The 25,989-nt window shown below is 39.0% G+C and overlaps 1 protein-coding gene across 1 annotated transcript in view; it reads left to right on the forward strand.

The window, feature by feature from the left end:
• IFT172 (intraflagellar transport 172) overlaps positions 1 to 25,989 on the forward strand; it is a gene marked incomplete in the record, with an annotated part of 949,422 nt that overhangs the window by 152,557 nt on the left and 770,876 nt on the right.

Raw genomic sequence — 25,989 nt, forward strand, 5'->3', positions numbered from 1 at the left:
CTTCATGGCGATCTAGGTTAAATCTTAGAGAGATTTTCAAACTATATATCATCCCTCTATAAGCTGGAAAACTAAAACTATATGAGATTAGGGGGAACGGATTCAGAAATATATATAAAGATATTGTCGCTTTTAATTGAGAATTTGACTGGGGTAATTTTACTTTATACTATATCATGTATTAGAGTTTTCTGTCCCTTGCTCTCAATGTTAGTACTATTCAGAAAATGATGTAATTTCTATAGACAGCTTTTATTTAATATGTGTACCTGTTGATGGGTATAGGGCCCGTACCCAAACGACGGGGAACACTAAAGATTATACGGCCGCTATTACTCTATTTATATTTCTCATTCTTTGTATAGTAATCACTCACTTATAGCACTCATATTCTATACATTTCCTCTGATTCAGTCTTCTCCTCCTCCCCAGAGAGGGCATAGTTTTCAAAGGGTGGTATGTCAATTCCCGTGTTTGGGAGCTAACTCCAATTATGTGTTTAATCTAGGTATGGCCTATAATGATGTGTAGAGATTCGTAAGGTCAGACACGTGTGTGCCAGTTCCTATCTACCATAGATCCAGCTTCTTCAGTCAGTTTTGCTTCCAGGGTTGGTGTGGTCTTTAGTGAGAGATGTTTTCCTATTTAGATATTTCCAGGGCCATAGTATCCCCAGATAGATAGCTAGCTACTAACTGTAATACATGGTAGGGTTTGTGTTAAGGTCACTTATGAAACTTACGTATAAATGATATAAAACCCCAAAGGAATACCTGTACAACATAGTTGTCCTTATCTTTTTACATGAGTTAAGCAGGCTACACACCTACCAGTATCCCCACTACAACATATTGCTTTCTTTACGCAGCCTATATTTGAGTTTTATTATCACATATGCCCATTATAATTGCCCATACAAGCCATTCACTCTTAGACTCATAGAGTCCACTTACAAAGTCCTATGGTTGTATCCCCCCCCCCCGCCCACCTCTAAACTCTGAGATTTGTAATTAGTCTCAGTGGTTTGCGCGGTTTCTCTTGTTAAATACCGCAAACAGAATCATATACTGATAGCAATCTTGTGGATTCTATTTCATTCCTGATTATTTATGTTTAACAACATATTGAATGTATGGGATTCATGACATTTTGTGAAAGAGAATAAGCCCTAGATTGAGTATTCATGAAACATTTTTTGATTCTATGTATGTTGCTAACCAAGTCTTATATATATACAGACAGTTTAAATTTGAAATCCTATCTGACTATGTTTAAATTTATAGGTAACAGTTCAATAGCTGTTGGAAAAGCATTATAAAACAAAAAATTACGAGGCTTTCATTTGATTTGGGACTCTAACTATGACTTTACAACCGATTATTTTTGCATCTTCTATTTTTATGCTGGAAATCAGTACTATTTATGTTACAGTCTCACTTATTCTGTGATGCTATTTTGTTTTTTATTATGTCTGTATGTCATAACCTTATTTGCCTCAATAAAAACTATTAAAAAAAAAAAAATTAAACTTCTGCCCTGGGTATTTGAAGGTAAACATCACAAATTCTTTACTTCACTAAAGGATATGAATATTCATTCCTGGAGTGAAATAAAACGACAGTGCAGAAAAGAATTCGGGCAACATTGCACTAAAACTGCAGCAAAAGTAGCTGTATATGGTTTAAAATGTAGTGCGAATCAAAGTCCCATACAGTTCCTTTCTGTATTGAAAAATGCATACAGTATGGCTGAAGATAATCCCATATTTGAATGCTCAGAATTTGTAAATTTATATTTTAAAGCACTGCCCACACCATCAAAATTAATTTAGCTAGAGATTTTGATGAAAACTGCTCATTGGAATGGCTGATCAAAGAGAGTACAAAGTTAAAATCGTGGCAAAAAATAGGGTGTCACCTAGCCCCCTCAATTTGGAGTCTAAAAAGAAAACCTACGCGGAGGTGGCCAGTCAAAACAGGCCATCTCCACAGAGGTTTAACTCTACCCCTTCCCCAACACGGGCTGAGGCGCAGAGAGACTATAATCAAAGTGGGGGACATGCTCAGGTAAATAATTACCCCCAAAGAGAATACCCCCAAAATAATTGGTATCCACGCAAATACTAATGCTGAACAAGTTGAACCCCAGGGGCAACCATGCCAGGATAGAAATAGCGGCCCTGATTCTGAGGGGATCCCATGGTCCAGGAATCACTATTATGGGGCATCAAGAGAGGTCCAGGGGTAGAGGTAACTTGTACAATCAGGTAGATATGCTTTTACCCAGTTAAATCGGTTGAGCGAACAATTCGCTAATATGAGTCAACCTTTTACGGCTTAGCAACCGAACAATACTTTTTTAGGGGTACAGCCAGTGGTCAGCAGTGGACCACAGGCACCGTCATAATTACTGCAGTATCACCTGAAAGGGAGGGGAGAGATATACAAAGTGTAATGATAAATGTCAATGGTACTAATCATGCTCTCTCCCCACAGACCGGAAACGGACGATTTAGCTGTGATGGCGAGCAACCTTGGCCTGAAAACATTAACCAATATTTTCCTTTGCAGCACTCTCTTAACCTTATTTCCACAGATGCAGTACACAAGAAACCAGTCGACCCTATTATAGAGGGGACCGGTGGGTATGAAGTTTCTTCTGCATCGGAAAACATGGCGGATTCAGGAGGTAAAACGTGGCGTAGCCCACAAGTGTGCAATCACGCCAATTTTATGTGTGAAATGGTAGAAACTGCAGGGAGATATTATGTATTAGCTGAGCTGCAAAATTCAGTCTCCAACCCTATCATGAGATTCATTGATACTGGGTCTCAGGCAACTATTTTATATGTTTCAGTACTGGTTTAGCTGTCTGCTATATACTCTTGTACCATTACCTCTGCTGATATGTTTCAGTACTAGTTTAGCTGTCTGCTATATACTCTTGTACCATTACCTCTGCTGATACGTTTCAGTACTGGTTTATCTGTCTGCTATATACTCTTGTACCATTACCTCTGCTGATATGTTTCAGTACTGGTTTAGCTGTCTGCTATATACTCTTGTACCATTACCTCTGCTGATATGTTTCAGTACTAGTTTAGCTGTCTGCTATATACTCTTGTACCATTACCTCTGCTGATACGTTTCAGTACTGGTTTATCTGTCTGCTATATACTCTTGTACAATTACCTCTGCTGATATGTTTCAGTACTGGTTTAGCTGTCTGCTATATACTCTTGTACCATTACCTCTGCTGATAAGTTTCAGTACTGGTTTAGCTGTCTGCTATATAATCTTGTACCATTACCTCTGCTGATATGTTTCAGTACTGGTTTAGCTGTCTGCTATATACTCTTGTACCATTACCTCTGCTGATATGTTTCAGTACTGGTTTAGCTGTCTGCTATATACTTTTGTACCATTACCTCTGCTGATATGTTTCAGTACTGGTTTAGCTGTCTGCTATATACTCTTGTACCATTACCTCTGCTGATATGTTTCAGTACTGGTTTAGCTGTCTGCTATATACTCTTGTACCATTACCTCTGCTGATATGTTTCAGTACTGGTTGTCTGCTATATACTATTGCACCATTACCTCTGCTGATATGTTTCAGTACTGGTTTAGCTGTCTGCTATATACTCTTGTACCATTACCTCTGCTGATATGTTTCAGTACTGGTTTAGCTGTCTGCTATATACTCTTGTACCATTACCTCTGCTGATATGTTTCGGTACTGGTTTAGCTGTCTGCTATATACTCTTGTACCATTACCTCTGCTGATATGTTTCGGTACTGGTTTAGCTGTCTGCTATATACTCCTCTACCATTACCTCTGCTAATATGTTTCAGTACTGGTTTAGCTGTCTGCTATATACTCTTGTACCATTACCTCTGCTGATATGTTTCAGTACTGGTTTAGCTGTCTGCTATATACTCTACCACAGTGGCGTAGCGTTGGTTGTCAGTGCCCAGGGCAAGGCAAATATTGTGCCCCCCAACCCCATTTTAGATATGCTGCTTCTTCTTACATTTGGGACAAACCAAGCAAAGACCCAAGCCTGGTAGATCACATAAAGCAAGGGACACTGTCTCCTCTACCACAAAATGCTCCCTTAACCATCTTTACTGGATAACTAACAGTTATTGCTGATGATACCCATATCCCCAAAATATGTCCCTTGTCATAAGCAGCTGCTAATCAGTAGTGCCTTAAAAACAAAGCCATGAAAATAATATATTGGCAATACAAGAGGCAGTGGGTGAAGCCTGCAAGCATTATGTGCTATCCCCCTGTGATCAAACCCTGTCTGCAGCTCTCCAGAGCTGGGCAAATATATACAATATTAAATTTTAAGATTTATTCTCGTTTTACACATGGGGGGAAAGTCCCCCTTAACCCCCATCTGGTGGTGACATGTCCTGATCTGTAAAACTTCATGGTACAAATACTGCAGACCACAGGGTGCACCCACCCCCACATTGCAACAACCCATATTGTATATGTGGTGCAATAGGTTTTTGGTAAGTCGTTAAAAAGAGGAAAAGGGGACACACAGGTTGGCAGCTGTTACATAAGGTTGTCCCTGCTGGGCAGACTGTCTTTTGGGTGCCAATGACATATAAAAGTGGGGTATATATTATACCTTAATAAATATAACAATTGTAAGTAATCAATATAAAAGGGGCATGGGACAGACAACCCAGCATTACATACATATATGGGGGGAGGGTGTATGGTATTTAGGGGGGTGCTGTTAAATTTATTTACTAACACAAATTATAGTTATTTTTTCTCCTACATTGGTGTGCAGGGCCGCCATCAGGGGGTGACAGGGGTGACTCCTGTCAGGGGCCCAATGGGCCAGGGGGGCCCCATGAGGCAAGGACTAAAAAAAAAAAATTTTTTTTTTTTTACATTTTGGCAGCCACCAGTGGGTACTACAGCAGAGTGCTAATTGAGCATGGGAAATGGTATTACAAGGAGTAAAGTATTAGCATTTGAGAGGATTTATGAATGTGTACTAAACCACTATGCACAGTGTGAGACAGACTTTGTTTGTACAGTGTGTGCCTGAGTCAGACTGCAGATAACTTTCATTTGCAGAGGAGGTATGACTTTTTACATCTGCATAAAATGTTATACTCTCAGACTTAGATTGCTCAGTGTTTGAAATGAGAGAGGTTAACTTAAAACTGTTCAGTTTACACTACAGCTGACTTTATTTTGAAATACATACCAACAAGCCTAAATTATGCATTTAACCAGATCTAATGGTATGAGTACCACAGCGTATGGTTCCACCAAGACCATATAGAGTACAGCATTTTCAAAATCCATAAGTACAGCTGACAGATGGGAACATTTGTACACTATATTTGAAGTGGTGCTCTTGGTTGGGGAAAAAACAAACAAACATATGTCAACCTTTTAAAAGTACTTTTCTTCATCTAGCCATCTACCCAGATCATTAATGTACAATTTTGAATTCACAGAATTATTTTTGCTTACACATTTACAAATATGATTCTTTAAAAAGTGATCTCTTAATTTCTGCAATTTTTTTTATCATGCATGTCACACACTGTTGATTTAGGGGATGCAAGGTGCATAAATGTTTCCTCCTGTGAGTGTTTCTGTGGGTGTCTGTGTTTATGTCTTTGTGCTTTGGTTTGTGTCTCTATGAGTGTGTATGTATTTTTTTCTGTGGGTCTCTCTGTGAGGGTGGGTGTGTATGTCTTTGAGCTTTTTCTATGGGTGTCTCTGCGAGGGTGTGTGTATGTTTGCCTTTGTGTATTTTCTCTGGATGCCTCTGTGAGGGTGGGTGTATATGTCTGTGTTTTCTGTGGATGTCTCTGTGAGGGTGTGTGTGTGTATATGTATGTATGTCTGTGTTTTCTTTTGATGTCTCAGTGAGGGTGTGTGTTTTCTGTGGTTGTCTCTGTGAGGGTGTGTGTATGTCTGTGTGTTTTCTGTGGATGTCTCAGTGAGGGTGTGTGTATGCATGTCTTTCTGTGTTTTATGTGGTTGTCTCTGTGTGTGTGTTTGTATGTCTTTGTGTGTTTTCTGAGGCTGTCTCTGTCAGTGTTTCCTTGGGTGTATGTGCAAGTTTGAGTTTGTGTGTGTTTGTCCATTGTCTGTTCCTTTTTAGGACATTTTTACCGTACTACTGATTATTCACATCTTTCTACAGACTTTGAGACTAATGAGACCTTTACGGAAGTCACCAATCCACCATTTAACCTTTAAATTATTGTTTAGGCAGTTCAGGGCCCTTCCTTTCAGCCACTGCATGCTGTTGTCATCATTTAGTTGGCATCTTCCTTTACAAAAAGATAATCAGAACTCCATATTTTGTTTTCTAAATCTCCTTTTTTTACAAAACTGTAGCCTACCTCATTACTTGTCAGGTCAATGTAAGTGCTGAGTGTCTGTGTGGGTGTCTGTGTCTGAATGTGTTTGTGTGTTTCTTTGCGTGTCTGCTAGAGTATCTATATGTTAATCCTTATGTGTGAGTGTGTTTTAGTGTATGAGTGTGTCTGTGTATGTTACTACCTTTACAACATTTCCAAGTTTAAATAGACACTTAAGAATAAAGTGCATATACGTTTTAGTCACTTGGTCAAAAATTGCACATGTCAAGGTGGAGCCCTAATCAATGGACAAGTCAGGGGCCCCAAAATTTCTGTTGGTGTGTCCGGTCCACGGCGTCATCCTTACTTGTGGGGAATATCTCTTCCCCAACAGGAAATGGCAAAGAGTCCCAGCAAAGCTGGCCACACAGTCCCTCCTAGGCTCCGCCCACCCCAGTCATTCTCTTTGCCGTTGCACAGGCAACATCTCCACGGAGATGGTTAAGAGTATGTGGTGTTTAGTTGTAGTTTTCTTTATTCTACTATCAAGAGTTTGTTATTTTAAAATAGTGCTGGTATGTACTATTTACTCTGAAACAGAAAAAGATGAAGATTTCTGTTTGTGAGAGGAAGATGATTTTAGCAGACAGTAACTAAAATCGATTGCTGTTTCCACATAGGACAGAGTTCACGCACTTAAGTTGGCTAACTCTTTTATTTTAGATGCCGCTTTGCAATTAGCTAGATTAGCGGCAAAAAATTCAGGGTTTGCAATTGTGGCACGCAGAGCGCTTTGGCTAAAGTCTTGGTCAGCGGATGTATCATCCAAGACAAAATTGCTTAACATCCCTTTCAAAGGTAAAACTCTCTTTGGGCCAGAAAGAGATTATCTCAGACATCACTGGGGGAAAGGGCCACGCCCTTCCACAAGATAGGCCTTTGAAATGAAGTAATAAACATACCAAGAGAATGAAGAAAATTTGATAATAGGAGTAAATTAGAAAGTTGCTTAAAAATGCATGCTCTATGTGAATCACGAAAGAAATTTTTTGAGTTCAGTGTCCCTTAAGTGCTTATTATCTGTATCTATAGGTAATAAATCAGTGAAGCACCTGTTTTTAGTTTTAAATACTCCCCATAATCAAATATACATTGGCAATGATATCTTACATAGATATGCCATACAAATAGATTTGATTAACTCTTGCCTTTGGAGCAGGTTAAAGGGGGACCCTGAAGTATTTCAGGATGAAAATGCAGCCCTGAAATCAAACCAGCAATTGCCATATGCTGTGAATATGCAGGTGTCTAGTGATGTTATAATTCCTGCCGGGGCTGATAAATTTCTTTTAGCCTTACAGGTAAAAAGAGGTCAGAAATTAAAAACTTCTGAAACACTAATTTGCCTCTCCCATAGAATACAAAATCTGGGTGTCACAATGACCTACACCCCTTTGGTAAATATTGGAACTATTCCAATACATGTTATTGTGCATAGCATGACCCCACAGGATATAAACTTATACAAGGGAACTACCATAGGATATGCACTGGAATCAAGTTATTACACTTTTGGATTCCAGAATAATGTGATTGGGCTAATACCTGAAGGATACTTAACTGAAGAACAATTAATAGAACAATCCTTTACATCTATGCCAGAGGGACTATTTAATATTCAGTCTATTTATCCCTTCAGCTCAGAGGAAGGCATCTGTAAAATTGAAGAAGCCTCTCTAGTGTTTGATCAGCCAATCAAACAGCAAGATTACCCCAATACCCAGAGTCATGGGGCAATGTAAATTATAATCAAGGGGATCTTGCCTCTAGGTTGGAAGAAGCATATGAAATAGGACAGCCTGAAATCTTTCCAGGTTTTCAGCAAATAGTCGAAGAGCAAATATCCTTAGCTAATGGCTGTTTCAGCGATGATGAACGCCAACAGCTGCAAGAACTCCTGTTGGAATACAAGGATATTTTTTGCTAGGGATTCTTATGACTGTGGTACTACAGACTTGCACATTGCAAGAATACAAACCGATCCCGATGCACCACCTGTCTTTGTTAAACAATACAGACTTCCTTTAGCCTCATATGATTCTCTTGCAGAAATCATAAGGAACTTGGAAGAAAGAGGTATTATCCAACAGGTGCACAGCTCTTATAATAATCCTATTCTAGGTGTTCTTAAGCCCAATGGACAATGGCGTTTGTGTGCTGACTTAAGACAGCTAAACAAACTGGTGTACATGTCTGGCTGGCCTGTGCCATATATTGACCAGTGCCTAGCACAGATGCATGGATCCAAAATATTCACTGCCATTGATTGTGCACAGGGATATTGGACCATAAAGGTACATGAGGAGGACCAGTATAAGCTGGCATTCTCATTCCAAAAGGTCCAGTATGCATTTCAGAGACTTCCTTTTGGATACATAAATTCTGGACATGAATTTGCTGTATTCATGCATAAGGCTATGCCTGATGCACTGGAAAGGGGGACCTTATCTTATTTTGATGATGTTTTGATCAAAAGCACAGACTTTGAAAAACACATCGCAGAGCTTAAACATGTCCTCAGCCAACTTAAAAGGGCAGGTGTCAAATTATCCTTACAAAAAGCTCAATGGTGCCGCACTCGTGTAAACTTCTTGGGACATGAAGTTACTTCTGAAGGGCTAAATCCTCAGAAGAAAAAGGTGGAAGCTATAGTAAATTCTAAAAACCCAACTAACTTAAAGGAATTGAGATCATTCCTGGGTATGACGAATTATTCTCGCAAATTCATTGATAATTATGCAGAATTAGCTAAACCACTACTACTTCTTCTAAAGAAGGATGTGAAATGGCACTGGAGTGAGTCTCAAGAGACAGCCATCAAAGAGCTGAAGAGAAAACTCACTCAAGCACCTTGCTTAGCATACCCTGAAGGTGGTAAACCTTTCTTCTTAGAGACAGGTTACACAGATGTAAGCATGAGTGCTGTTTTATACCAAAAGCATGATAATTTAAGCAAAGCCATTGCTTATGCGAGCAAAACTCTATCCCCAGTAGAGATAAAATTTAGCGATTGCGAAAAAGCCCTCTTAACTACTGTATGGGCTCTACAAAATTTCTGCAGCTATATACCGGGCGAGAAAATTATTGTAGAAACGGCCCACCAGCCTTTGCTATATTTGCAAAGTGAGAGAATAAGAGATGGGAATTTATCAAATAGCCGCATAACAGCGTGGGCTCTTTCCTTACAAGGCTGGCCTTTAGAAATTCGCTACAAGCAGAATAAAAAGAATCCAGTCGCACAGGGGCTTGCTGAGCTCCACGACTGTACTGCTAAAGATCCTGGGGAAGAATTGTCAGAAGATGATTTCCTGGAGGAACAATTGCTTTCCCCATATAAAATGTACAGTGAGGACATTTGTCAAACATTACCTTGGGTGTATGTTGATGGTTGTTCTTACCATGCCACTATTGATAATGAGCGCAGATTAGTCGCTGGCATTGGTATAATTTGGGCAAATGGATTCCCTAGTATGTCTATAGGTTTCAACATTGGACCAAGATCCAGTCAAGTTGCAGAAGTAACTGCTGTTCTAATAACCATTGAAATGGCTATTGGACATGGTATTCATGAATTTGTGATCATAACTGACTCAAATTATGTGCGTGACAGTTTTGTTGAATACCTGCCAACTTGGAAAAGAAATGTTATGCAAAAAAGCAATAACAAACCAGTCAAGCATGGCAAGTTGTTCTGCGAGATTGATAATCTGGTGGTATCCAATGATTTGACAATACACTGGAAAAAGGCCAAGGGTCATTCCAGGGTTCTAGGCCCAGATAAGGAAGGCAATGATCTTGCGGATTCATTAGCCAAACAAGGAGCCATAACTGCAGAACTCCTTAATATTGGCCACTTAATGGGTGCAATTCAGGTAGAAGCCATTACCAGAAACCAGGCAAAACAGAGTGAGCCTAACTTGGTACAATGGAGTCAGGATTCTCCTAGTGAGGACCTGATCACTAGTCAAAAAGAAGACCCCATTGTAGGCACCTTCTATAAACACATAGAAGATCCTGAAAATAACCCCATATCAAAAGATGATTGTATTGGCAAAGAAGATCTTAGAATCTTATTGAAATGCAGAACACAATTCAAGTGACAGGATTGTTTGTTAATTAGAACCTCCAAAACTGGCATCCAGCAATGGGTAGTACCCACCAAGTTCAGAGGTCTAATGCTTCAACATGCCCATGATGCTCCCACATCTGGTCATCGTGATGCCAAACTCACGTATGAAATATTGCGTGATTTTGCATTTTGGCCACACCTGTTGAAAGATGTTCAAACCTACTGTCAAGGTTGTTTAATCTGCCCACAGTTCCAACCCACTGCACTAACGCATAGAGCGCCATTGCAGAAAAGGGGGATGGTAATGCCATGGTCAGATATACAAATTGATTTTATTGGTCCAGTAACTAGGTCATCAAGAGGTAACAAATACATGTTAACCATGACATGCTTGTTCACTAAATGGGTAGAGTGCTTCAGTGCACCTAACAATAGTGCCGAAACATGCGCAGCATTGCTCATCAACCATGTGTTTTCTAGATTTGGTTTACCCCAAAGAATCGAGTCAGATCGAGGAACCCACTTCGCTAGCGAAGTGATGACCAAAATGTGGAAAATACTAGGGGTAAAAAGAAAGCTCCATGTTGCTTATAGAGCTGCCTCAAGTGGTGGTGTAGAGCGTTACAACCAGTTCATTGTTAAAATCTTCGAAAAGTTTGAGTGAAACGGGTAAAGACTGGGATGTAAAACTACCTCTTGTCTTAATGGCATTAAGAGCAACTCCAAGTAGTGCTACCAAGATGTCACCTTTTGAACTGATGACCGGTAGGAGAATGGTTCTACCTCAGCATCTGCTGTACCGTACATCAGACCAAAACTTGATAAATGCTGCCAATACACATCAATATGTGGAGAACCTAAGAAAGCACCTGCAATATGCCTTTGCATTTGCTCAAAGGAATTTAGAGAAAGCTGCAACTGTCACTAAAACCTATTATGATCTTAAAATGTCCAAAAAGGAATATGAAATAACTGATTAAGTTTATCTTCATAACTTTGGAAGAGATCAGGTTAGGGAGAAGAAAGTTCTTCCCTCATGGAAAGGTCCTTTTGTCGTTACCGACAAAATATCTCCAGTGGCCTATTAAATATGGATCCCCAAAAATGAAAGTTTCATAGATAAATGGGTCCATATCAATCAGTTGCTAGCATGTCATCCTAGGTCCCAACTACAAGTCATAGAGGGAGAATGAAGTGTCATACCCCCAAATGCACTAAAAATATACTGTAGTTTAAAGATGCCTAGCTGATAAACATGAAGGCTCAAAAATGATGGACTCTCTCCATAGAAAACTATCTATGATGTGTACGGTCAACATCCTTTACAAATACCATTGACTTTAAGCCAATTTAAATACATGTGTCCTACATCTATTTAAAATTGGAAGGGGAATTTATGTCAAGGTATAAGTAAAGATTAATATATATGTGTATGTATGTGTGTATGTATATGTGTGTGTGTGTATATATATATATATATATATATATATATATATATATGTATGTGTGTGTATATATATATATATATATATATATATATGTGTGTATGTGTGTGTGTGTATATATATATATATATATATATATATATATATATATTAATCATATATTTGGCTAGTCAGTAGCAAATGATTCATTCATTCAGAAAAAATGACTTAACTCATGTTCAGTTCTCCCACCATTCAGTATGCAAAGTTATTTTAAACATCCAAGTGAGAACAATAAAACATTTGGTTTATTTAACTTTAACAGCCATTCCAAGAGACCATATGTGGCCACTACCTTGAAACATGTGATAAAATCCCCTATGTTGCCTAGAAGTCTAGTTTAAGTTATATATTTTGTGGGAATGTGACCACTTACATTCAAATGCAATTGACCCCTGCTATGTAACTCTGACACTTAAATTTACGTAATGCAGACACTACGTCTGGGGGAGTATACAAGCACTATATATATAGAGAGAGAGAGAGAGATTGAAAGCATAAAATGTTTTAGCCTCTGTTTTTAAGAATATTTGTGAACCTAAAAAGAAATGATTAATAAGACTTATTTTTATTTCAGATGGACCATAGACAAGATTCATGCATTCAGAATTACAGGCAGTCCCCGGGTTACAGACATCCGACTTAAGTACAACTCATACTTACAAACAGAGAAAATAGAGCTTTTATCGACAATCCTTCTTTCCAGGATAATCTAAAATACTGAAAATCCAATTGTCACAAGGACAGAAAGTGATGTGAAATTTTCTGAACAAGGGCACAGATAGCAAAACAAACTTTATCCTATGCTATCCAAAACTAAAAAAATGTTTGGCTAGAGTTTCACCTAAAAAAAGTGCCTGTTCCAACTTACATACAAATTCAACTTAAGAACAAACCTACAGAACCTATCTTGTTCGTAACCTGGGGACTGCCTGTAGTTAGAAATGTGAAACATGCTGTATTTGTATGAATATATATATATATGAGATGTATAAATGCCATTAATTTCAGAATAATTAGCAGTATAAATTGCTTTAATATAATATAATGTTAAAGACACATGATGTTTCATATTAAAATAATCAGAAAAATGATATGATGCGGCCCCATCTATAATTAATATTGTGAATGATTGATGCAGGAAGTTATGGTCTAATGAATAACCACTTCATAGAAATATTGAATTGTTAAAAATGTTGGATGGTGAAATGTATTGCTGTGTTGTTGTCATGCTGCCCCCGATGGACAAAATCTGGTGTTGCGATACAGGTAGTACAGCAAAGAGACTATTGGTTGTTGCAGGGATGCATCTCCCTGACAACATGCATTCCCAGATGAACCAATCCATGTTCAGTTGCAAAGTGCCAATCTGAGACAAGCTTCCGTTTGGGCGTTTCCAATCTCACCAATGATGGTACTGATCAAAAAAAGGGGAAGGGTGAGATCAGATGATTTAACCCCAAGCATGGAGGCTGCTAGAGGCTGCTGCTGGCTAACGCTGAAGGAAAATAACTGCTGCAGTTATTATAAAAACACAGCTACTTTTATGCTCCATATGCAGATATCCCCAATTTTTGTATTCTGAGGTGAGATTGTTCCTATTAAGAAATACTGGATATCGATTGGTGTTTATCTTGGTAATGTATGAAAAGATTGCTGTAGTAAATAAATTTAAAGAGCAGTTTGTATTTTAGCTCATATTCATAGTCTATGTATTGTTAAACATATATCCTAAATGCTAAATTGTTTTATCTGTGCAAATATAGATTTATAATTCAGAGTTTGGCTATTGGCACAAATAATATATACAATTTCTTATGTTTTAATAGAAGTGTATATTGTACTATTGTTTAACTTAGCACTGTTAAATGTATTGCTGAATGTGAGTAGCTGCCATCTTAAGTCTCATTGTGATATTTTAAATGCAACTGAATGAAATTCTATTGTGAGAAAGGCTAATTTTAAAGGTAAACTTTTATGAATTTTGCATAGCATATTTAAATAGTTTTTAAACGCATATAATATTGATTCATATTCTGGTTCCCATAAATATATTTAAATTTGTTCATAGATATTAACTAATAATAAAGAATTCAGGAATTTATATTAATTTTATTGTCTTAGTATAAATAAAACCCACCCAATAAACCCTTAAAAAAGCCTAACACTAACCCCTGAAGATCCACTTACAGTTTTTGAAGACCCAACATCCATCCTCAACGAAGCCGGCAGAAGTCCTCAACGAAGAGGCATTTTTCATCCAAATGCCCTTTTTTAGTTAAGATTTTATTTTGGAGGTTGGTTGTGTGGGTGGTGGGTTTTACTGTTGGGGGGTGTTTGTATTTTTTTTACAGGTACAAGAGCTGATTTCTTTGGGGCAAAAGGCCCTTTTAAGGGCTATTTTTAGTTTAGGCTAGGTTTTTTTTAATTTTATTTTGGGGGGCTTTTTTATTTTGATAGGGCTATTAGATTAGGTGTAATTAGTTTAAATATCTGATAATTTCTTTTTTTAATTTGTTTAATTTAGTGTTTATTTCTTTTTGTAATTTAGTTAATTGTAGTGTAAGGTTAGGTGTTAGTGTAACTCAGGTTAGGTTTTATTTCACAGGTAAATTTGTATTTATTTTAGCTAGGTAGTTAGTAAATAATTAATAACTATTTACTAACTATTCTACCTAGTTAAAATAAATACAAACTTGCCTGTGAAATAAAAATAAACCCTAAGCTAGCTACAATGTTAACTATTAGTTATATTGTAGCTAGCTTAGGGTTTATTTTACAGGTAAGTACAGGTGGCCCTTGGTTTACACCGGTTCAATTTGCGCTGTTTCAGAATAACAACCTTTTTTTTCCAGTCATGGGACTGCTATTGAAATGCATTGAAAAGCAGTGCACTAATTAAAATAGCCAGTAGGTGGAGCTGTTCACTTGTGTTTCAGCAAAGTTAAGCAAGTTTAACAGCCTGATATTGATCTGTGTACACAGAGCAGACATTATCTATTGAGCAAGATCTTGCAGCCTATTATCCTATTATCGTCCTGTTCAGCAGCTTCAGGTGAGGGTGCCTAACTGCTTAATCACTGCAGATTGCTATGCATAGAATAGGTGCAGACCCAATATTATCTAACATGCTAACAATGAAGAGAACTGATTGCAGAAAAATTCAAGTAAAAAAATATTTTTGTTCATTAAATTTAATTTGATGATGATGCAGTCTGTTGTGTAATTATTTTATTAGGTGCTTTTAGCAAATGTTTTTGTTCATTAAACCTAGTTTGATGATGATGCAATCTATATTATTAGGTTTATAATGCTGTTTAGCATTTAAAGTCTTCATTTCAAAGCTTTAAAAATAATGTATTAGGTGTTACTTATAACAATTTTGAGAGGAGCCTGGAACCTAACTCCCTCACTTCCTATTGACTAACATTATAAACTGGGTTTCAAATTACAACGGTTTCGATTTACAACCATTCCTCCTGGAACCTAACCCCGGCGTAAACTGAGGGCTACCTGTATTTAGTTTTTTATAGGAATTATTTAGTTATTAATAGTAGGTTTTATTTAGATATATTTTAATTACATTAAAGTTAGTGGGTGTTAGGGTTAGACTTAGGGTTAGGTCTAGGGGTTAAAAAAATGTAGTATAGTGGCAGCGACGTTGGGGCCGGCAGATTAGGGGTTAATAAATGTATGTGGCTGCAATGTTAGAGACAGCAGATTAGGGGTTAATGATATTTAACTAGTCTTTGAGATGCGGGAGTGCGGCAGTTTAGGGGTTAACATGTTTATTATAGTGGCGGCGATGTCTGGAGCAGCAGATTAGGGGTTAATAATTTTATTTTAGTGTGTGAGATGCGGGAGGGGCTCGGTTTAGGGGTTAATAGGTAGTTTATGGGTGTTAGTTTTCCTTTTAGCACTTTACATATGAGTTTTATGTTACAGCTTTGTAGCGTAACACTCATAACTACTGACTTTCAGTTTACGTTATGGATCTTGAAGTTTTAGGGCGTATCGCTCACTTTTTGGCCTCCCAGGCAGACTCGTAATACCAGCGCAAAGGAAGTCCCATTGAAAATGGACTTTTGGAAAGCTGCGGTAGTTACGTTACGGCCCAAAAAGTGTGCGGTGCCCCTAAACCTGCAAGACTCGTAATACCAGCAGTAGTGAAAAAGAGCCTTAGCGCTGCTTTTTCACTCATACTGCAAAATTTGTAATCTAGCCGACTGTTGGCTCCTGCGTGGCGACTCTGGACTTGGTATGCAGACCTAGTGAGAATGTCTGCTCCTCCATGGTGGCTTCTTCTATCAATCTATATTCTCTGAGGCTGATTAGTTTGGTCTCAGAGAGGATTCTTTGAGGTGGTGATTGATAACGCACGTAAGCCCATTACTAGAAGTATTCACCATAAAGGCGTGGAGGGCTTATCTGTCTTGGTGCGTGGAATGTGGATTCCCTTGACACAAAGTAAAGACTCAGTGTATCCTTCAGTTTCTGCAGCATGATTTGGAGAAGGGGCTATTGGCTAGGTCTCTTAAAGGTCAGATTTATGCTCCATTGTATTGAGAGGTTCGCTCGTCTGCCAGATGTTAAGTAGTTTGTTCAAGCTATTTCTAGAATTAGACCTATTTTCAAACCTATTGCTTCTCCATGGAGCCTTAATCTTGTTCTTAGAGTTCAACAAGCTCCATTTGAGCCATATGCATTCTCTTGATATTAAGGTGCAAACTTGGGAAGTGTTGTTGTTTCTGTTAGTCTGCTCGTAGAGTTTCAGAATTGTCTGTCCTCCAGTATGATCCGCATTATCTGATGTTTTCATTTAACGCTACGGAATCTGTTGGCGCTGTACAAATAACCGATAACAATAATAATAATTTGGATAAGGCTGTATTTCTGACAAATACCCGTTTTTTTACATAAGGTGGTCTCAACTCATATCAATCAAGAAATTGTCTCGTCTTTGTGCAAGCAAGAATTTGGGTATAGCTGTAGTCCACGGCAATCTCTGCCGCAGAGTATTGGTGGCTTTTAAGCAGTTAGGAAGTTGTAAGGTGGTGCCTACTTTGTTGCTGCCCTAAGTGTAGAAAGCCAGAGTTGGTTTCTCTGTTCTTTCTTTTTTCCACAGGTCTCTGTTAGGAGTTTGTGTTCTTTCACGCCTTGTGAGCTGTCTTCCTGCCGGACAGCTAGACTGCAGGTAAGTGCTTTTTTGTCTTCTAGGTATAGGAGACTTTGCACTTTTAAAGGTTCATTATTTATATTCTGCAGTTTTTCTTTGTGATTCAGTTATCATTTAAATAGGATTTGATAGGCAGTATGCAGGCACTATGTGATTTGGGATTTGCACGTTAAAACCGGGTGCTGTTAAATTTTTGGCAAATGTTTGTTTGTTTCTGTGGTAACGGTTGTTGCTATGACTTTTTCAAATTCCGCGCCTTTTTTCTTGTCTGCGCTTTTCCGGGTGTGCTGGTCATGTGATCCTTGTGTTTGTTATATGGAACAGACCGGCGTCTGTGTTGTTGCTGCAGTCTGTCTCAGTGTATGTGCAGTTGCGTGTCAGTCTGTGTGTTGTTGCTGCAGTCTGTCTCAGTGTATGTGCAGTTGCGTGTCAGTCTGTGTGTTGTTGCTGCAGTCTGTCTCAGTGTATGTGCAGTTGCGTGTCAGTCTGTGTGTTGTTGCTGCAGTCTGTCTCAGTGTATGTGCAGTTGCGTGTCAGTCTCTGTGTTGTTGCTGCAGTCTGTCTCAGTGTATGTGCAGTTGCGTGTCAGTCTGTGTGTTGTTGCTGCAGTCTGTCTCAGTGTATGTGCAGTTGCGTGTCAGTCTCTGTGTTGTTGCTGCAGTCTGTCTCAGTGTATGTGCAGTTGCGTGTCAGTCTCTGTGTTGTTGCTGCAGTCTGTCTCAGTGTATGTGCAGTTGCGTGTCAGTCTCTGTGTGGTTGCTGCTGCAGTCTGTCTCAGTGTATGTGCAGTTGCGTGTCAGTCTCTGTGTTGTTGCTGCAGTCTGTCTCAGTGTATGTGCAGTTGCGTGTCAGTCTGTGTGTTGTTGCTGCAGTCTGTCTCAGTGTATGTGCAGTTGCGTGTCAGTCTCTGTGTTGTTGCTGCAGTCTGTCTCAGTGTATGTGCAGTTGCGTGTCAGTCTCTGTGTGGTTGCTGCTGCAGTCTGTCTCAGTGTATGTGCAGTTGCGTGTCAGTCTCTGTGTTGTTGCTGCAGTCTGTCTCAGTGTATGTGCAGTTGCGTGTCAGTCTCTGTGTTGTTGCTGCAGTCTGTCTCAGTGTATGTGCAGTTGCGTGTCAGTCTCTGTGTCGTTGCTGCAGTCTGTCTCAGTGTATGTGCAGTTGCGTGTCAGTCTCTGTGTCGTTGCTGCAGTCTGTCTCAGTGTATGTGCAGTTGCGTGTCAGTCTCTGTGTCCTCTTCAAGTCTCCTGGAGTTGCGGTAGGCACCTCAGTACTTCTGAGGTGTAGAGGTTGTCAAGCTTTAGTTTTTTTGATAACGTTTTTTGGTTTTAGGTTTCTCTTAAAGTGACAGTTGTCCTTTATTCAAATTCATTCCTGGGGCTGATTTTTCTTAGCTATGGACGTGGATAATGATGATATTGTTTTTAATAAATGTTTGTTTAGAGGCGCAAATTGTTTATCCTTTGCAATTTTGTACTACTTGTTTAGCTAGAACGCTACATTGTAAAGAAAAATTATTTCCTTATGAGCCTAATGTCTCTCGGGATGATGCAGTGCCTTAGCCTTCTCCTCATACGTCCCAATGCTCTATGGCTTCACATGCAGTGCCCTGCGGTTCCTCTCAACCTCCTGGTTGGGTATATTTGCCTGCAGATTTTGCTGCTCAGATATCTTCTGCGGTATCTGAAGCTTTATCTGCCTTTCTTGTTTTAGAAAAACACAAGAGGAAAACTAAACACTTAATAGATTGTAAAGTTCCTGTTTCAGCAGCTACTATACAGGTTTATCCTCATAATTCTACGGAGGATGTTACCTCAGTTCCTTCTGAGGGTGAAATCTCTAATTCTGACAGTGTTTATCTTTTGTCTGAGGTGGAAGAGGTAAGCTTTAGGTTTAAGCTTGAACACCTTCATTAAGAGGTTTTGGCTCCTTTGGATGATTCTGACTCTCCTGTTGTAGTTAATCCTAAAAAATTTAGTAAGCTTAATAGATTCTATGATGTCTCTTCCTCTACGGAAGTATTTACTGTTCCAGATCGTGTGACGTAGATTATTGCGCAGAAATGGGAAAAACCACGGATTCCGTTTTCCCTGTCTTCAGTTTTTAAGAAGATGTTTCCTTTTGCTGAGATTTTCAATACGATCATGTTAACATCTTAATACACTACGCTAGAACAGTGGACAGCTTATGTCAATATAACTAGTATCCCTATAGGACCACTAGTCCCGGCTAAACAGCCAATCCTCATACAAGCTTCGGGCATCGACCACGACCGGGAAGGGGGATACAAATAGTGCTCATAGATAACGTTAGCTGTTATAAGTATGAAGCCTATGAGTAACCATGGTAATAAAAACCATGCTATAAAATACTACGGTGGCTTATCGATCATATAAATAATTAAAAAATAATAATTGGTAAACCCTAATAAATATTTCTGCCAGCCCAAAGCTGTTAACGAGTGGAAAAAAATTTGATATGAAATATAGTACGCTAAACAAAACTAAATGTGACTGAATAATTATGCAAAGTGTGGTATATACAAGAAGAAGCGCATAATATGGCTAATATAAAAAAAAGAAGGAATAATGTGTGTATGTGTGTGTGTGTGTGTATATACATATATAGATAGATATATGTATATATATATATACACTGTGTGTATATATATATATATATATATATATATATATGTATGTGTGTATGTATATGTGTATGTGTATATAATATATATATAGCGATCTTCAACAAAGGACTGCACTCACTGGGTTTCCAAAAAAATACTTATTTATTAGGTAACGTTTCGGGATTCACAGATCCCTTCCTCAGACCAGAATAAACATGCAACTCAACATAGTGATATATACATACTTTAAGCCACACCCACCACCAAATCCAAACAGTGAATTGCGCCAAAAATGGGGTTGTCATGGTGATAACCCCTATATACATCAGTGTAACCAAACTACTAATCCCAAAAGGTCAACTACAATTCAGTGATATACAGATGCTAACATAACCATATGAGTCATTGGATATGTCACTTTGATAAATACTTATAGACATCTATGAGTCCCTGTTCAATCCTAATTTATATCATTAGATTAGAGGCAAAGGTAAATTAAATGGTATCATAGTTAATATCAAGCATTCAATCACATAGGGTAGTTCTATACATATCCGTTTCTGACAGGAATATAAATAGCAATATTAAACATGCAGTCACAGCGGTAATACAGATGTGTCAGATCATATCCGAAATACACTAATCACTCAGCATAATGAATTAGTGCTGTTGGTCCGTTCTAAATCTTATGACAGTGTGGGCCCTCCAGATTATGTTAGCGGTGTTGGATGTGCCGAGTACAAATGTCAACTCATGTCTATAAAATATGTGCATAAAAGCATTATGTAGGTATCTGCCATCATATCTTTTGAGGCCTAACACAAAAAGTCACTTACTTTCTATCAGCACAAGCCCCAAGTGATGTATAGGTAGGATTGTATCTGATCCTAGTATGAGACGCGCCACCAGTGAACAGCTCCTGTGTCAGTAGTATCCGTTAGCCTAGCGCATGGCTAATTAGCATAAGCCAATGACGTATGCGTGTGTGTTCATGCGTAGTCACGGTAACCCTGTTGCCATCTAAGCATAACTAGTGTACAATCCCCACCGGTTGTTGCGCTTATGTGAGCTAAGGAAAAAATGTTCAAAGCTGAGACACATTTCAGCAGTCCCATTTTATAGCGCCATAACTTAGTGTTTAAAAAGGACAAAATAAGGTGTACCCACTGAATGGTGTAATCAGTCCTATTAGGTGTCATGACCTATACACAGTCCCATAGCTGTCATATAGCAATTGTTCGAGATGGGGAGGGATGAATATGTATATTAAGTGTTATAGTGTATTCCTACCATAATGTTAACATGTGTGTGGTGGCAGTTTATACACAACAGGGTGATCCATATTGCATCTAAATATAGAGAAAGTATACAAACATATAGACATATGTTAAGTAATAATAATAAAGCATGAGACCTTGTGCCTGGACCCTCAGGTGTCCATACAGTAGAACCTCAAATTCTATCATTGGTTCACGGTTATAAGTGGCAATCAAAGTTTATCCCTGATAACCTTAGCTTATCAACAGAGGCGTGTTATTAGTGTAACGTTAGCACTCTAGACATTCATTGGTCCATCCACTCAGGTATTCCATGTGTTTGGTTATTGTCCATTTATATAGGTTCCACAAAATGACCTTCAACCAGTCCCAGAGTATCCAAGGTACCCTTCCATAACCCATATGCCATGTACTAATGTGGCCTGCTTACCCCCGTGTGTTGCCATCATATGGGTCCAAAAAGTACTCGTAGGTAGGTCCCACCAAGTGTGTATCATACTAGAGCATATGACACTCACTGGTTTGTTAACCACCTAGAGTAAGATAAAGCAGGGTCACATTGGTGCGTAATATCCATGCCGAAGTCCAGCCATTATTTGTGTCCCACAAAAGTGGGTGTAGGTGTGTCATCACACAAGTAGGCTAGGAGGTAATAGGATAATATTCTTATCAAAGGAAGCAGCGCCAGTCATTAGACATATTCAGGCCATTAGGGTACAGGGTACCGAGTCTATGAATCCATTTGGACTCCATCCGGAGTAGGGTTGTATCCCTATCTCCACCTCGTTTGAGAGCTGGAACGTGGTCAATTAAGATAAACCTTAGGTCAGTAACTTTATGTTGGGCCAAGAGAAAATGTCTTGCCACAGGTTGGTCCGATGTTCCTTTATCCAAAGCGCTCCTTATTGCAGATCTGTGATTAGCCATCCTCAGTCGTGCGTTGTCCGTCGTCTTTCCAACATAAAATTGGCCACAACAGCAGCTTAACAGGTAGATCACATGGGTAGTTGTACAGGTAATGAAGTGTCTTATTGTGTACTTCTGAGTCGTGTGCGGGTGTCTAAAAACTTTACATGGGATCATTCCACTGCATGTAGTGCATCCCAGGCATCTATAACAGCCTTTCTTCTTGGTTTTAAGCCACTGTTCTTTCATATAGCATTGTTGTGGGTCTGTGGACATGAGTAGGTCCCTAAGGCTCCTTCCACGTCTGTACCCCATTATGGGGGGATCCATATGTTCAAAAGGTAATCCAGGATCAGTCGCTAGGATCTCCCATCTCTTTTTGATATCCTGTGCCATCCTCTCCTTCCCTTTATTGTAGGTGGTGGTAAAAATCATCCTCTCTTTTCTAGTCTGTTCCAAACGGTTGGCCTTGTTTCCCTCCTGGGTGGTCACTTCATCTATGACACTTCGAATAAGTTCCATTTTATATCCTCTCTGTAGGAACTTTTCAGTCATCATTTGTAGTTGTGTTTCACGGTTACTGGTTTCAGTCTTGTTTCTTAATACCCGGATCATTTGTGACTTTATGATTGCCTTTCTGGTGTGTGGAGGGTGGTTGCTGGTTGCTTCAAGTATTGAATTCCTGTCTGTGGGCTTGGTATAGAGAGTAGTAAATAGTTTGTCCTGTTTTTTTATAGATTCTGAGGTCTAAAAAGTCAATACAGTTCTGATCATACTTTAGCTCAAATTTAATAGGCGACTCAATTGCGTTCAATCCTGTTACCCAATCATTCAATGAGTCCTCTGTGCCCTGCCATATTAGAAAGACATCATCTATGTACCTTTTATAGTGTCTTACTGTATCTATGTTATACACATCTATGATGTCACGCTCATAGTGTTCCATGTAGAGATTAGCATATGATGGGGCCATATTTGACCCCATTGCTGTCCCCATGAGTTGTTGGTAAAATGTGCTTTCAAAGCGAAAGTAATTAAGGGTCAAACATTTTTCCAGTAGATCAAGAATCAGAGAGATTGGAGGTCCCACATAGGGGAATCGTGTCAGAGCCAATGCAACCGCCTTTAGTCCATCAGTGTGGGGGATGACAGTGTACAGACTTCTCACGTCCATGGTGACCAAAAGGTCATTGTTGCCAATCTCATCCACGGTGTTTAGTATGGTAATGAGATCACCAGAGTCCCTAATATAGGAGTCCATTGATCTTACTAGGGGCTGTAGGAGGGCGTCAATGAATATTGCTAGGGGTTGTAGCAAGGACCCTCTAGCTGACACAATTGGCCTCCCTGGAGGGTTTATTTGGTCCTTGTGTATCTTGGGTAAAGTATACAAAATTGGATGAATGGGGAACATAGTGTTGAGGAAATTATATTCATCCAAGCTGATCCAGTTCAGCTGTCGTGCTTCAGATAATACACTCTCAATATCCCTCTTGAATTCATTAGTTGGATCTCTGGTAAGTTTTTTGTAAGTCTTATGATCATCTAGTTGGCGGAGTATTTCCTTGCGATACTGGTCATAGTTCATTACTATATTTGCTCCTCCCTTGTCCGCTGGGCGAATGACGATCTCAGTGTCATTGGATAGTGATTTAAGTGCCATTCTTTCTGCTCTATTCAGGTTGGGTCTGTGTTTTATACATTCCAGTTCCTTGGTGTCGTTTCCAATCATTCTGGTATAGGTTTTAATACTTGATCCGCATGCTTTAGGTTCAAATTTGCTCTTTGGTTTAAATCGCTTTATTTCTTTTTCCATGTGGGTGTCTTTAAAATGTTCCTTTAATTTCAAGTTCCTTTGGAACCTGTGTATGTCTAAAAAGTTTTCAAAATCATCATTGGTAAATGTGGGGATGAAAGTCAGACCTCTATTTAACAGGGTAACTTCACCCTCATTTAAAGTTCTGTTACTTAGATTGATGACAATGTCAGGGTTTTTCATCTTGGGGGTAGAGGGGGTCTTCTGTCCACAATAGTTCCCCCTCCTCGGGTGCGGCCTCGGCCTCTTGTTCTTTCTTGGTATCTCGTTGTAACCCCTAAAAAACGGTGTCTGTGATACTGTTGGTGTTTGATTCTGATATTGCTGGTCATTGCTACCAGTCTCATTGTCAGAGCCTGAGATGCTATCAATTGTGTTGAGGTATCTAGATCGATAATTGCGTTGTCTTCTCTGCCTCTGTGGTCCTCCTTGGTTGTTCCCATGTATCCATGCATAGATTCTTTTGTCTTTATAATCATTGTCCACCGTGTAGAGTTTCTGGTTTTTAAATGCCACCAATTCCTTCTTGTACTCCGTGACCTGTTTTGTGATTTTCTCAATCCAAGGTTCACCTGTGTCAGTCTGTAATATCTGTAATTTATGGGTATTGAACTCTTTTATTTCATCCTTCACAGTAGCCAGGATATTAGTGCATTCTTCAATTACTAGCAGCATTAAATCCAATGAGCATTTGTTTAGTATTTGGCACCACCGTAGGCAAAAGTTTTTATTATTCCTCCCAATGGTTGGCTGGTTCCTTATCCTAAATCCCCTAGGTATCTTGCTTTTCTTATAATACTTTGATATATATATTGTGTGCAGCTCAAGGTCAATTTCCCTCTTTCTGAGTCTCATTAAAGTGTTATAGATAGTTTGTGAGTTCTCAACCTGTTCAACATCTGTTGTCTCTGAGTCCACTAATATTCTTATAGCATCATCATTAGTAAATGCAAATGTCTTAGTTGTGTATTCCTCTTCAGGTAGTTCAAGGTCCCCTGCTGCTTCTGCCATGCTGGTAGTATTTGTAATAACTGTTTATTTCAGGTAAGATGTCTCTTGTAGGTATAGAATCCTTCAACAAAGGAGTCAGGGCCCAAACAAAGCCAGGTTAGTAGTACTGGTGAAGAAACACCATGTGTTCACACAAAATCTCTTAAAATTAGGAATTTGTTTTCTCCAGAAAACAAACAAAAAAATAAATCAAAAAGGCCCCACTAGCACAGGTGGGGGCCCACTGGTGGTGTGTGTATTAGCTCAGTTAATCCTTTTTGGGTGCCAGATAAAAAACAATCATATCCTCCATGTGTATCTGCACTCACAATGTCATATAGTCAGCAACCAGGGTGCCAGATCAGTAATATTCACAGCGATCTTCAACAAAGGACTGCACTCACTGGGTTCCCAAAAAATACTTATTTATTAGGTAACGTTTCGGGATTCACAGATCCCTTCCTCAGACCAGAATAAACATGCAACTCAACATAGTGATATATACATACTTTAAGCCACACCCACCACCAAATCCAAACAGTGAATTGCGCCAAAAATGGGGTTGTCATGGGGATAACCCCTATATACATCAGTGTAACCAAACTACTAATCCCAAAAGGTCAACTACAATTCAGTGATATACAGATGCTAACATAACCATATGAGTCATTGGATATGTCACTTTGATAAATACTTATAGACATCTATGAGTCCCTGTTCAATCCTAATTTATATCATTAGATTAGAGGCAAAGGTAAATTAAATGGTATCATAGTTAATATCAAGCATTCAATCACATAGGGTAGTTCTATACATATCCGTTTCTGACAGGAATATAAATAGCAATATTAAACATGCAGTCACAGCGGTAATACAGATGTGTCAGATCATATCCGAAATACACTAATCACTCAGCATAATGAATTAGTGTTGTTGGTCCGTTCTAAATCTTATGACAGTGTGGGCCCTCCAGATTATGTTAGCGGTGTTGGATGTGCCGAGTACAATGAATCCATTTGGACCACGTTCCAGTTGAGAGCTGGAACGTGGTTTATCTTAATTGACCACGTTCCAGCTCTCAAACGAGGTGGAGATAGGGATACAACCCTACTCCGGATGGAGTCCAAATGGATTCATAGACTCGGTACCCTGTACCCTAATGGCCTGAATATGTCTAATGACTGGCGCTGCTTCCTTTGATAAGAATATTATCCTATTACCTCCTAGCCTACTT

This window comes from Bombina bombina, chromosome 4 (assembly GCF_027579735.1).
Source record: "Bombina bombina isolate aBomBom1 chromosome 4, aBomBom1.pri, whole genome shotgun sequence".
NCBI classification, from domain to species: domain Eukaryota; kingdom Metazoa; phylum Chordata; class Amphibia; order Anura; family Bombinatoridae; genus Bombina; species Bombina bombina.